The sequence below is a fragment of the Siniperca chuatsi genome, linkage group LG12 (genome assembly GCF_020085105.1).
Source record: "Siniperca chuatsi isolate FFG_IHB_CAS linkage group LG12, ASM2008510v1, whole genome shotgun sequence".
NCBI classification, from domain to species: Eukaryota; Metazoa; Chordata; class Actinopteri; order Centrarchiformes; family Sinipercidae; genus Siniperca; species Siniperca chuatsi.
This window is the reverse complement of record NC_058053.1, coordinates 13,380,307-13,392,694: the sequence shown is the minus strand read 5'-3', so window position 1 is coordinate 13,392,694 and position 12,388 is coordinate 13,380,307. Positions and strand designations below refer to the sequence as shown.

The 12,388-nt window shown below is 40.3% G+C and overlaps 1 protein-coding gene across 1 annotated transcript in view; it reads right to left on the bottom strand.

Moving 5' to 3' along the window:
- Positions 1 to 12,388, bottom strand: part of LOC122885856 (glycerol-3-phosphate dehydrogenase, mitochondrial-like) — a 59,886-nt gene that overhangs the window by 1,883 nt on the left and 45,615 nt on the right. The gene's annotated exons all lie outside the window — the stretch shown is intronic.

Genomic DNA, 12,388 nt, shown 5'->3' with positions numbered 1-12,388 from the left:
AAATGAGAAAGAGTTGGTTACTAATCAAAGGCAATTATAATGTATATTTATGGCTCTGATATCTGCCATAGTGGCGTTGGTTGTTATAAAGCAAATTACCATTTAGATGCATGAATATGCTTGGGTCCAAGACAAAAGAAACAGTACTGCATGGGAGGGCAAATTTATTCATTACCACTAAGTTGAACTTCCCTTTAACAGCCCTGTGCTCTGCAATCCTGGGAGTTCTTCTCTCAGTGACTTATGGTAGTGCAGGGGGGAAGGGGGACGGTGCGCCGAAAATGTCAATAGAAATAGTAAGTGTGAGAGGGAAGGCTTGCCTAATTAGTGCCCATTTAGATTTTATGACGGCTCTGAGATCTGCTCTTCCTGACAGAGAGCACTATAGTTGCATATTGTCCTAGCCTGAGGGAACCATAGGAAAATCCAGATTTATTGTACCTATCATACCAGCATATTTCATTTGCCATTATGAGATGCCATCTTGCAATGATGCGAGATTATTTATTACAGATTAAATTGTGGGACCTGGGTGGTTGAGGAACATTTCAAAGTACCATTCTTCTTATTAACTTCTTCATTATCTGCCCCACTGTGATCTAAAAGCTCCCTCCTTCCTACTTGCGTTAACAAATACATTACTGATTGGACAATGCCTAACTGTTTTTCTACTCTCTGCATTTGTTTCTAACATTAGTGCTGGTGCGCACCACAACTCATCTGTTTCCTCTGTTTAGGGCAGAGACTGTGATTTCATTAAGCCTAATTTCACATAGAGAAATTGTGTCTTTTGTTCGGGTAGATTTTTTTTTGTTTATAACCAGCAGCTTTACAGAGGCAATGCTCAGTTTTATCAGGTGAATCACAAAAACATTGTGTCTTGGGTTTTAATTACATTGAAAATTATATTTATGTAATTTTGTAACCGCATACTTTTTGAGGGTATACTAAAGATAAACACTGAGTGTTGCACTCTCCTCTTAATCATTCCTGCCTTGCTCTGCAGTTTCCAGACGCTTGAGTGGTTTTATATATTTTGTGTATTAGGTAGTGTTTATTTACTATGTCCCTTAAACCCCAGGATGTTGGCATTTATCCTATTTACACATCAATATTACATCTCCACGAAGGCCTTGAGAGTTGCATTTAAGTCATTGTGCAGGGTGGTATTAAAATGTACTCCATACTGTGAGGGGAGCTCGTCAGGGAATAGCTGGGCCCTGGACTCCCATTACCCAGCATAAAAGTGTCAGCCACTTTAATTACATTCATGCCTTCCCCAGTCCATTTTAGTGCAGCCGCAATCAGATTTCATACACAGATCCAATGCCTCTGTCTCAAGCGGACATTGTTGGTGGTGAGATGAGGATCTAACATGTGTTTTTTTTATTTTCCCATCTGTCTATCTGATATATGACTCAGAGTTGCGTTTAGATGGTAGATATTACAGGTGTTTCCAGCTGGTCATGGATCTTCAGTCACAGGCTGAATGCTTTGTCTGCCCTCAATGTGAATTTGAGTATCTGTCCTTGGAATTGTTGATTAAGTTGGCATACCCAGCAACTAAATATCAGTGCACCCCACTGAGAGTGGAAGAATTGGTTGTACACAGGACACCCTCACAGAGGGGTGACGGCGGAGGGGGAGGTGGGGAAGGGAGGGTCAAATTCCACCGGTCAGACTGTTAGCCAGCGCAGAAGAGGCAGTGTCACTTACTGTTTCACGGGGAAGCTTCCTGACCTTCTAGGAGTGAAAGCGAGATCCTCTCTTGTTTATACTCAGCCATGGATCAGTGCGTGGAATATGTCTACATCCTCTCAGCCAATTTCACACAGAGGAGGCGCAATGTGGGCGGCCGACACAAGCCGTTTCCCCTGGACGATGAGGCCCATCCCTCACGCACGTCCTCTGTCTGTGACTGGAGGTGTAGAGACAGACACAGACAGAGGCACTCTACTGCTCCACTGGGCCACAGAACTATCCCCTCCCTGGGGACCCTCATGCTGGGACCAGCCTCTGACTCTGGGTCCTTATCTAAGAGACGAGGTACTCTCTCAGCCAAACAGTAGTGAAATAATTAAGAGATTTATTGCTTTGGTAGCACTTCCAGGATAATTGTTTGTTTCTTTGTATGTTTTTTTCCCTACAGTTATTTAAAATTTTTGTTCAAATGGACATTTTACAAACAATCTCATAGAGCCTCAGCTAAAAAGCCCTGTTTTGAAATGACAAGGGAACAAGTCCTTCTAAAGGTAATTTATAGGCCGAATAAGTGAACATAAAGCACTCAGGTGAATTATCAGAGAAGCCATTAATTAGCTCTAATGATTTCAACGTGACAAGCACATTTGCTATAAAAACTATTTATGATGCACATTAAGGTCAAGCTTTTCTTAAAACTAAGATTCACGCACGTATCAGTCATTGAAAAATAAGCACAAAACAATCCTCCAAACTCTTAATTAGAAAATAAGGGATTTATACTGTTGTGGCTCAATCCAATTTTGCATTAACAATCAAAAGGTAATCAAACCTCAGTCAGTGATCCCACTTCAAAACCACACACTGCTCTTGGATGAAGCCTCTTCACTTCATGCCCAATTGATCTAATTACATAAAGGGAATTCTCTCTCTCTGTCTCTCTGATATAGTGGTTCTTGTTAGATCCGGCTGTTCAGTTAATTAAGTCTTCATTCTTTATCACAGTGGTGGACCTAGGAAGATCATCCAATATTCTGTCTTTCCAGAGCCCTCTTTGAGTGCTTTGTCTTGTTTTTCAGTACAGCCAGAAGTGAGCGCAGCTCCAACCACTGTCCCGTGTTCCTCTATGCTGCTCGTCTTGTAATCAGCGACCCCTGTTACTCAATTATGGGGTGTGAATTTGGGCTCTTTGGTGACCTTCTCCCAGTGATCCTACTACTGACCCTTCAATAAGAGCGCAGCCTTCCCACCACTGCTTTGTGTGTTGCGTCGCATTCTTTTTTTCATTTGTGGGATCTTTATGAAGAGGGAAATGAAAGGAAGCGGGTCACTCGTGTTGTGTTCTCACATCTACCCACTTCAGAGGCTCTGAACAGGGGCTTGGTGTTTACTTTGATTCTATGTAGGGTACACCTTAAGTTCAAGGGTTGGAGGGCAGGAAGCATCACTCTCTTGTAGGTAATCATCTCCAGCTTTGTGCTCCTTGTACCCCGACACTGAGGGTGGCAGCTTAAAGGCTGTCTGGAGCCTTGTTCCGCCACCGGACCACACTTTTGATATCCACAGCAGCAGCAGCTTCCTACACCAGGCTGTGCGATCCTGGAGGCTTCAGCTTGGGCCTGTGTTGATGTACAACTCTTCTCTGTAGCAGACCAGTTTTTTTATGTACCGCACCTCATTTCTAGCACTGCACGGTTTTAAGATGACATATTAGCCAGCTCTGGGGTGGTTAAAGGTGATGCAAAGATTACAGCTATTTACTGAATTATCTGTCTGTGAGACTACCCTCATATCTCTGCATATATTACCTTGAGCTTGAGTTTAAAGAGCGATTGCTCAGAACAGGGAAGTTAAAGAGGCAATTACATAATGAAATGGGCCATCAATTCTGTTCGTGGCCTTTTTCTCTTTGAACAGAGATGGCCCAGATATCCCTGGTTTAGCTGACCCAGTAGAAGTACAACTGTTTGTATTAAACTCTCCTTTATCAAGGGACTAAGAAGCTGCATGGGTCTGTCTGGCTTTCTATCTCTGTTCTGTAATTCAGTTATTAATTACCCTTCCTCTCAGAGCAGCAGCAGTTATTGTATTTGCAGTGTTTCCATGGTGACCCTATCCCATTTATAAGGTTTGTGTCAGTATTAAGACAAGACCTGTATTCAAATGGCCTCCATCTAAATATAGCAGTGTCTCATAATGTGAGGGTTATTACAGTGAAATTAAGACTGCTCCATCACAGGCTTGATTGTATTACAGACAGCTTGCAGTGGAAATGTAGGAAAGACGCTTTTAAGGTTATATGGCACAGTTTGTATTCAGATATTATTTATGTCAAATATTTATATTCTAGATTAAATTATACACGGTGAAGAATAAGTTACATTATATGTAAAAACACATTAGATTACAATAATTACATAGTATATACAAAGTAATTAAGAGTACCTCATCGCTAATTAAAAACTGGGAATTATGTCATAAATTCAGTAATTAACTAATGTTTATTAGTTATTTGTTTAGTAATTATTGATACAAAATTGTACCTGTAACTTTATTTAATAACATTGTATGGCATAGTGGTAAATATATCGAATATCAAACATTTACTTTGATGCATTAATTAGTTGTAGAAAAAGTAATGACCTGAATTGACTAACATAAAATGTTACATTAAAAAATATAGTAGTTACCATGTATTTAAGGTAATATTGTAACTGCTGGTAAAAAATTATGTACACTTACTTGAAGTGAGTATAACATAGTGATTCCATGTTGTTTACTAATAAATACTTGACTATGATTAAGACTGTATGGTTAGCTCACATCTGTATAATGTATGTTATGCAAATGTACAAGTAAAAATTACAATTTTATGCAATATGTAAGATGAAAGGACTGTTAGATTAAGTCAACAGTGAACAAGTTTTCATAATTTGATCACATGCATTCTACATTCTTTATGTCTAATCTCCTTTTCTATTCAGTTAATACCACTACATACAGTATTCACATGAATAGGGCGTAAACAGGGCTTTTTTCCATACTATTAAGCAGTTCTTAGCATACCTTTAATTTTCTTTGTATTTTCTTTGTACTCCCTATAGGTAGTTACCCTTTTGTTTGAGTAATTACTCAAAATATAATAATATGACTAATAGGTAAAGTCATTATTATTATTTCCTGGAATGTCTTTTTTTAAACCAAGTGTTACCGAAAACTACCCATTTATCATTATACCTGCAGTATTGTCATTTTATGATATTAACTATAGATAATTACATTTTTGTACCAACCATCCATCATAATCACAATTTAAAATGTAATTATTGTACTGTACAATGATGTGCATGTGATAAACTCCAGATGTAGGCTACCTGTAACTTTCTGTTCATGAAGGCTTTGGTTTCTGTGGACTTACACACAGTATCAGTAGATACCAACAGTAAGTAAACTCTCAGCAGCCCCAGTTTCTCCTCTGTTCTGCTCAGTATTATGGCTTTAGTTTGTCCTTCTGGTTTGGAGAGTCAAAGAGTAAGATAGTCCGTGGCTCTTATTCGGGCCCAAACAGGACCCACACCTTCTGTCACAGCCTCCAGCCCTGGGCCCGACGGCAACCTGCTGCCAGGCCTATGTGCGCTGCCAGTTGTAGTTTTTAATTGGCCATCTGGGGAAAGCTGGATCTAGTGGCTGGATATTAATCAGTAAATTAACCCAGCCATAATACAGCGTCCTCCCAGTGGAAGCCCGGCAGCTGTGGGCAGAGAAAGAGAGAGCGAGAGCACGAAAGAGAGATGAACCATAGGCTGGAGAGGCTGAAAGGGGAGGCTCCCGAATGGGCTGGCCTGTGATTGAACATTTCCTCTGTGTCCCTTGCCACATTCCCCCGTCTGCAGCGCCGCTGACCCCCAATTTGTGCGACAATCACATGGAGGATTATCTCCAGCATGTCAGTGCAGATGTCATAGGTACCTCCTCTCACTAAGGACAAAGCTGCAAATTCAGAGTTAAAGCTTGCTTTTCTGCCCAAAACTGACAGCTGTATTGAAAGCTGGAGTGATTGGAAGGAGAGTGCTCTACAAAAGTTCAGGGGGAGGTTACTTCTGCAAGGTCTTTCTGTGTGGAGAACTGTTGTGTGTGTGCGTGTATCATTAGTGTATTTGACTGACTGGAATTGGTGGTGGTCCCCAGAGTTAACCAATTAGAAGGCTAATGAATATACAACAGCTAATTATTATAAGTAAGCTAAATTATCATAATAGCCTGTGCTTACAGTTTCAGCATTGAGTTTGGACTCACTTAGAATAGTAACCAAATTTGTAAGGAGCATGTTGCACATTGCTAATGAAATGGCTGATGTATGCCATTTACTGTAAAATATAAGAACAAATTATTAATAATGAATAACTATTATGCTTATTAAAGCACATCAAAATAAACAAGGTTTTCTGATATTGTTATACACTTTGGGGTGTATGTAATTTTATATACCTATATATACACGTATATATGTATATAATGTGATACAGTTTATTTTCTGGAAATCAAATTGAGAAACCAGATGTTTGGTTTTTTCCCCCTAATCTACTGAATTAAATATCAACAAATCAAAGCAATTTGTCACACACACAAAAAATCTTGCAACATTGTCATGAAGTCCTGCTCCTTCATTTGCAACATTGCCCACAACGGCCTAATGCAGCCTAAGATATTAAAGAGGTAGCTAACAGTAAAGCAGCATCTCAACCAGTTGACAAATGTCTGTTGTCTCCCTGTATATATATCACCCAACCTTAGAGTTTGAACGTAGAAGTATGGTTTCATGAGAAAATTTCAGTGACGCTTTTTATGAACCTTGGAAAGCCAGTTTGAGGGATTTTTCTTGCGCAAACTGGCAATGTTTATCCAAAAGAAATGACGAGTGAATGAGCATTTATATTATAAAATGAGCTCCTTCTTAAAAGGACCGTTCATGCTGGATAAGGATCTCAAACTTGCATCACTCTGAACCACAGTAGTTCGCGCGGTCAAACAGTCTCGGCATTCAAAAAAAAAAACAGCAAAGCAGCGGATGTCACAATACATCACAGGAAAGCAATGTCAACCACTGACCCACTCTACATCTTATATATTCATGCATAGTAAACACAAAGACTCAAACCTGTGCGGCGTATGCCATCTGACCCTGCGGAGAGCTTTTATGGTGTGATGTCATCACGCCCCATTGTCATAAATGAACCACCTCACTTCTCCGCCTGCCTGTCAATAAATTTTCAAGGGGCCTCAGTCATACGTCCCCACTCTACTGTGCTCTAGATGGACATGAAATAATTGCCATGCAAAGAGTTGCACGTTTCCCTTTCTAATTTTAAGGGTCAACAGCATTTTAATACAATTTTAAACACACACACAGTGTTTTTTATGATGCATGTACAAGCGGCTTTTGATAGCTTAACCAGCCAAGCATGGTTAAAGAGAGAAACCGTTGCAGCTGCTTCCAGGAGCCACTTAATTTAGTCCCCTGACCCCGGTTCACCTGAGTCTGCATGGAAATCATAATGCAATTCAAGTGTGAAGAAAAATGATATACTGTGTATTTACCCCAAATATTTATGCAGGGCCTACTAACAGTCATGCTTACTCCTAATAAAGGGAAAGTGATGCCTTGTAACATTGGCAGTGCTGGGTTGCTCCTACATTGCCTGAGGCCATTGTTTCCTCCATTATCATTTTCATTGGATTCTATACAGGGCAGTGTTTCCAGTGTTTACAATGCCTGCCTCATATACTGTAGGCCTTAGGTGTTTTACAGAGCCGTTTTGGATATTGAGAGATTTCTTTTAGAAATTTTGACTTTATTGTCAATAAAACATCCACAGTATTGTATTATTTAATCTGAAGGACACTTGAAGCATATTCTGACCTGCATTTACAGACACCTTATAGGAAAATAACTGCTATCCACCCACGATAGGCGCAATAACATCCTGGATGGTACCCAACTAAGGAAATAGTAATTTGCTATGAGCACGTATGATCTCTAGGTGTTTTTTTCTTTCCCTACCATATTCTTCTGTCCGCTCAAGGTTTCAGTTCACTCAAACTGACAGCTGCTGTGGGGGTCCAACAATGTGTCTATTGCTCAGCATGCCCACTATCTGCCGACCTGATGATACCATGCGCTACCTGAGGGATGAAAAGCCAAGTTGGAAAACACATTAGGATAAAAGAGGAAATCCTCTGTACAGTTACACCCCTGAACTGGATTGTTATTCTGCAGTTCAGTTCCTTAAGAAGTGTGTCAATAGCTATTAGCTCCCTAACAAGGGGATCAGGTGAGCCCTGTAACAGCGAAGCAAAGCTCCCTGAGGCACAATCATGTTCTGTATTTCCAGAGAGGAGGTCTGCACTGTATTCTGGGTAGCAATCTTCCAGAGGCCTATTAGACTACTGTAGCTGTATAAAGAGTCAAGCAGAGAGGGTGTCTCATCAGTGCTGATAACAGGGTATCTGGTCAAGTCATTAGCTCTCCTCTTATTGAATTCCTCCAGCCAAATAGACCAAATGAAGCTAAATAAAGCTATAGATGGTGAGGAGCCTACAGCCCATTAATATGCTGCCACCTCGCTCTCCCCCTTCTCCTCCTCCCCCTCCTCCTCCCAGAGCCACAGCCACGCACTGCCTTCCTCCCGCTTGTTCTGTCTTTCTCTTATTCTCACTTTCTCTCCCTCACATTCTCTCTTTTCTCTCCCTCTATCCACCTCTTCCTTTCCACTCTTTCCTCCTCTGTCATTCTCACATCGTCTCTGCTTCTCCCTTCTTTCCCTCCACTCTCCTCTCTCACTTTCTCCTTGTCTGGGGGCCCTAATGGCGAGCATGTACAGCAGCTCTGACACCGTCACATCTGCTGGCGGAGAGGGTCTCTCCCTCACCACACAGCCTGCTAATGAGATCTTCCCCCATTTAATTAATACCATAAGAATTTTAATTCTGACTGAATCAATTTAATGTGATGTGATTTTGTCAGCTCTATTCCCCAAGTAAGGAAAAAAACAGAGCGGGCCCTGATGCTTATTACATACATCATTTCACGGGCCCTGCATTCCCTGCTGACTTAAACAAATTCTAATTAAGACTAATTAAAGCATCATTTATGAAAACGCTTGTGATAGTTATGCAAACATTCTGGGTGGGTATGCTCTGCATGATAATTACCCCCCGGTTTAAATTAAGACCTGTTCCCTGGCAATTATGCTAGCCACACACCAGCACCTCATGGAAAACGTTCTTTATTCAATTCCTGCAATTAAATATGAGACCTGGCTCCTGAACTATCTACTCGAAATGCATTTTATAAGAATAAAAGGATGCATTGTTGTTTTTTTGCCTCTGTCAGGTTGAGTAAATGGAGCCAACCCAGCGTTCTTTATCAGAGTTACATTGGGGTTAAAGTGATGATCATAAAGCAGCCAGTGGTGACTGATAAGCGAGGTGACACCCGCTGCATTTGGATGAGGTGATTAGTCTGTGTTTTCTACGTGAGTTTTTGTCACATTAGTGCTGGTAAGGCAGATGTGAGCAGATGCACTGTCTTAGATCTCCACCTCCGCTCACCAGTGACTTCAAACGCACAGCATGCCTACAACTGTACAGTGTTTTTTGTGATGTGCCTTAATTTGGCTCTTTTCTCAGACCAGAGTTAACACCTTTACAAAAATTTGTCTGTGATCTTAAAAGAGTATTTGAAGTTGGTCTGTGGTGGTGTTAGCTCAGTGGATAGAGCATGACACCACCAAGCTTAAGAGTTGGACTCCAACCATTAAAGGACTATCTTGACATTTTGGGAAATGCGCTTTCTTGAGATCGATTCCAAGATACCACTGTCATTTCTGTATGCCAAATATGAAGCTACCACCATCAGCTGGCTAACTAAGCTTAGCATAAAGACTGGAAACAGGGGGAAACAGCTAGCCAAAGATAACAAAATCCACCTGCCAATACCTCTAAAGCTCACTAGTTAACACATTGTATCTTTGTTTAATCTGTACAAAAACCGTAGTATAAAAATGACAATTTGCTGTTTTTGCTGAGGTTTATGTGCCAAACTATTTCTACGGGACCAGTTGCCAGGTAACTAGTGAAGACTCCAGGAACCTACTGGTCTTATTGGTCCCGGCTAAAAAGTAGTCGGGAACGTAACCCCATGTAAAACGCTGAATTGTCGTTTTTTACATTTCAGTTGTTGTACAGATTAAACAAATGAGATACAACGTTTTAATTAGTGACAGGTAGGTCGGCTGGTAGGTGGATTTTATTTCCTTGGGCCGAGCCATGCTAGTTGTTTCCCCCTGTTTCATGTCTTTATGCTAAGCTAAGTTAGTTGGCTGCTAGCTGTAGCTTCATATTTCCCGTACAAGCATGTGACTGGTATTACTATGCCTTTAAGTTCTTCAGGATAGTCATACAAAAGCATTTATCAAATATGAATATTGCTGTGAACTACATAGTCAGATGTTGGCCTCCACATTACGTACAAAGGCTGAGAAATGGGGAAAGTATATTATGAGAACAGGATTTCCCCTTTAAATGAATGTGCTGATCCAGTTGCTTATGTCAGCTGGCTGTTAATAGACATCCTGCTGCCTCTTTTTCAGGCTTTTAGCAGGAGTTTACAGCGTGACGTCGTTACACCTATCAGCTCTGTTGATACGACAGCACACTCCCAGCAATACATTGTTTCACAGAGCTGAGGACCAGGCTATTCTTACATTATTGGCACTATTTAAAGCACTTCAGACATATTAATGACCCTGAAACTGTAACAGTGCTCTATCAATAGTTAAAATAACATATTTATCTGAATGACAGACGCACCTGTCTTTTGCAGGTGTTTCTGATTTTATTTATGCGGCTTGCCCATGTACAGTGGTAGAAAGTAACTAAGTACTTTTACCCAGGTTTTGAGGTACTTGTACTTTACTTGAGTAATTCTATTTTCTGTGACTTTTTTCTACTCCACTACATTCCAGAGGGAAATATCATACTTTTAAGTTACTAGGTACTTTTCAGATTGGGATTTTACTTACAAAACACATGAACAATTTATAAAATATGATGCATTGTCATAAATGTAACTACCAAACAGTATATGCAGTAGTTAATATTAGCTCCACCATGACCATTTTTGATACTTTATGTATATTTTGTTGTTAATACCTCTTGCTCATGCTTTTACATAAGTAAAATTTTGAATGCAGTACTTTTACTGGTAATGGTGTATTGTTATAGTGTATTATTACTACTTTTACTTAACAAAATTATCTGAATACTTCTTCCACCACTGCTTATGTACTAGGCTTTTCATGGTTTCCTATCATTGTTCAGCTGGCCACTCATTACATACATCGTTCATGTCCTTAAGCTACTCTACAAGATATTTTGTGTAGCTTTACAAATAAAACGATGAACAGACGTGAAGCTCTATATGTGGCATGGTAATTCATCATACTTTTAAATGCTTTTAATAAAGTTATGGCTTCACTGCGCTCAGATGGCTCGATGCAGTGGTGTTGTTTATATGTTTGCACAACACTTATCACTTCTGTCATGTTTGTTTACTTTTCTCGGTGTGTTCGATTTTGGCAACGGCCCGGCATTATTGCGTTTTACTTCATGAGAGGCAGCTGGTTCAATAAGATGAGAAAAAAAACAGGCCCTATTCCCAAATCAGTTGCTGGTGAGGTTGAGGGAACTGGAGCAGCAGGGAGCAGACCCCGGTTCCACCCACGTCCTGTTTTACGTGTGCTGCCTCTCCCTGTACATGCAGATGGCACAGCGCTCCCAGATTTCATTTGAGGTAATCTAATCCCTCCACTGCTCCCTTTAGAAAGGAGGAGTATTAGCGGCCATATGTCAACCAGATTTGTCAGATTATTCATTACAATTAATTGCTGTTCCACTTAAGGCCTTTAAGGCTGTGAATTGCTCCGAAATCTATTGCAAACACAAAAATTATGAGTAAAAGACTTTGGCCCTGTCATTCAAATTTCAGGCTGACCTTTAGCGGAGCCTGGCTTTTCTGAGGGAGTGCAGGAGAGAGAGCCTTTCTAATTGGTGTTTCTTCAGCCTTTTTTTTTTTTAAATTTTCCATCTACAGGTAGAGCGTCTGTCTCTATTGACAAGGAATATAGGGAAGACTGTTGTGCCAGTCTGGAGTGATTACACCTACTGCCCACTGAAGTCCACTGTTCACATTTTGTTGCAGCACCCTTTCCACTAAATATACTTGTATATTAGTTATATTCATATCTACAATTTGTTTTGCTTATTGTTGGGATGCAATAACACCATAGTTAGCTTTCTGCACAATGTACACTGTCAACTGAATTTCAATGTGGACCTTTTTCGAAGGTTGGCTGCAAGGCAGCCTAATAGCCACCTGAATTAATGTGCTGTCCAAGGATATGAGCCATAATACTTTGGTGATTAATGATTCACTGGTGCTCTGCTTCCATAGTTAGGGCTCAGACCCCAGAGATAAACTATTCACCACATACTCAAATCACATTCAACCAACACACAGAATCACATTCAGCTCTAAATCAGATTTCTTATTTGTGTAGTTTAGATTTTTTTTTTCTTAGAAAAACCAAACCTGACTAAAAAATATTGATTTTAAATCCTATTAGCT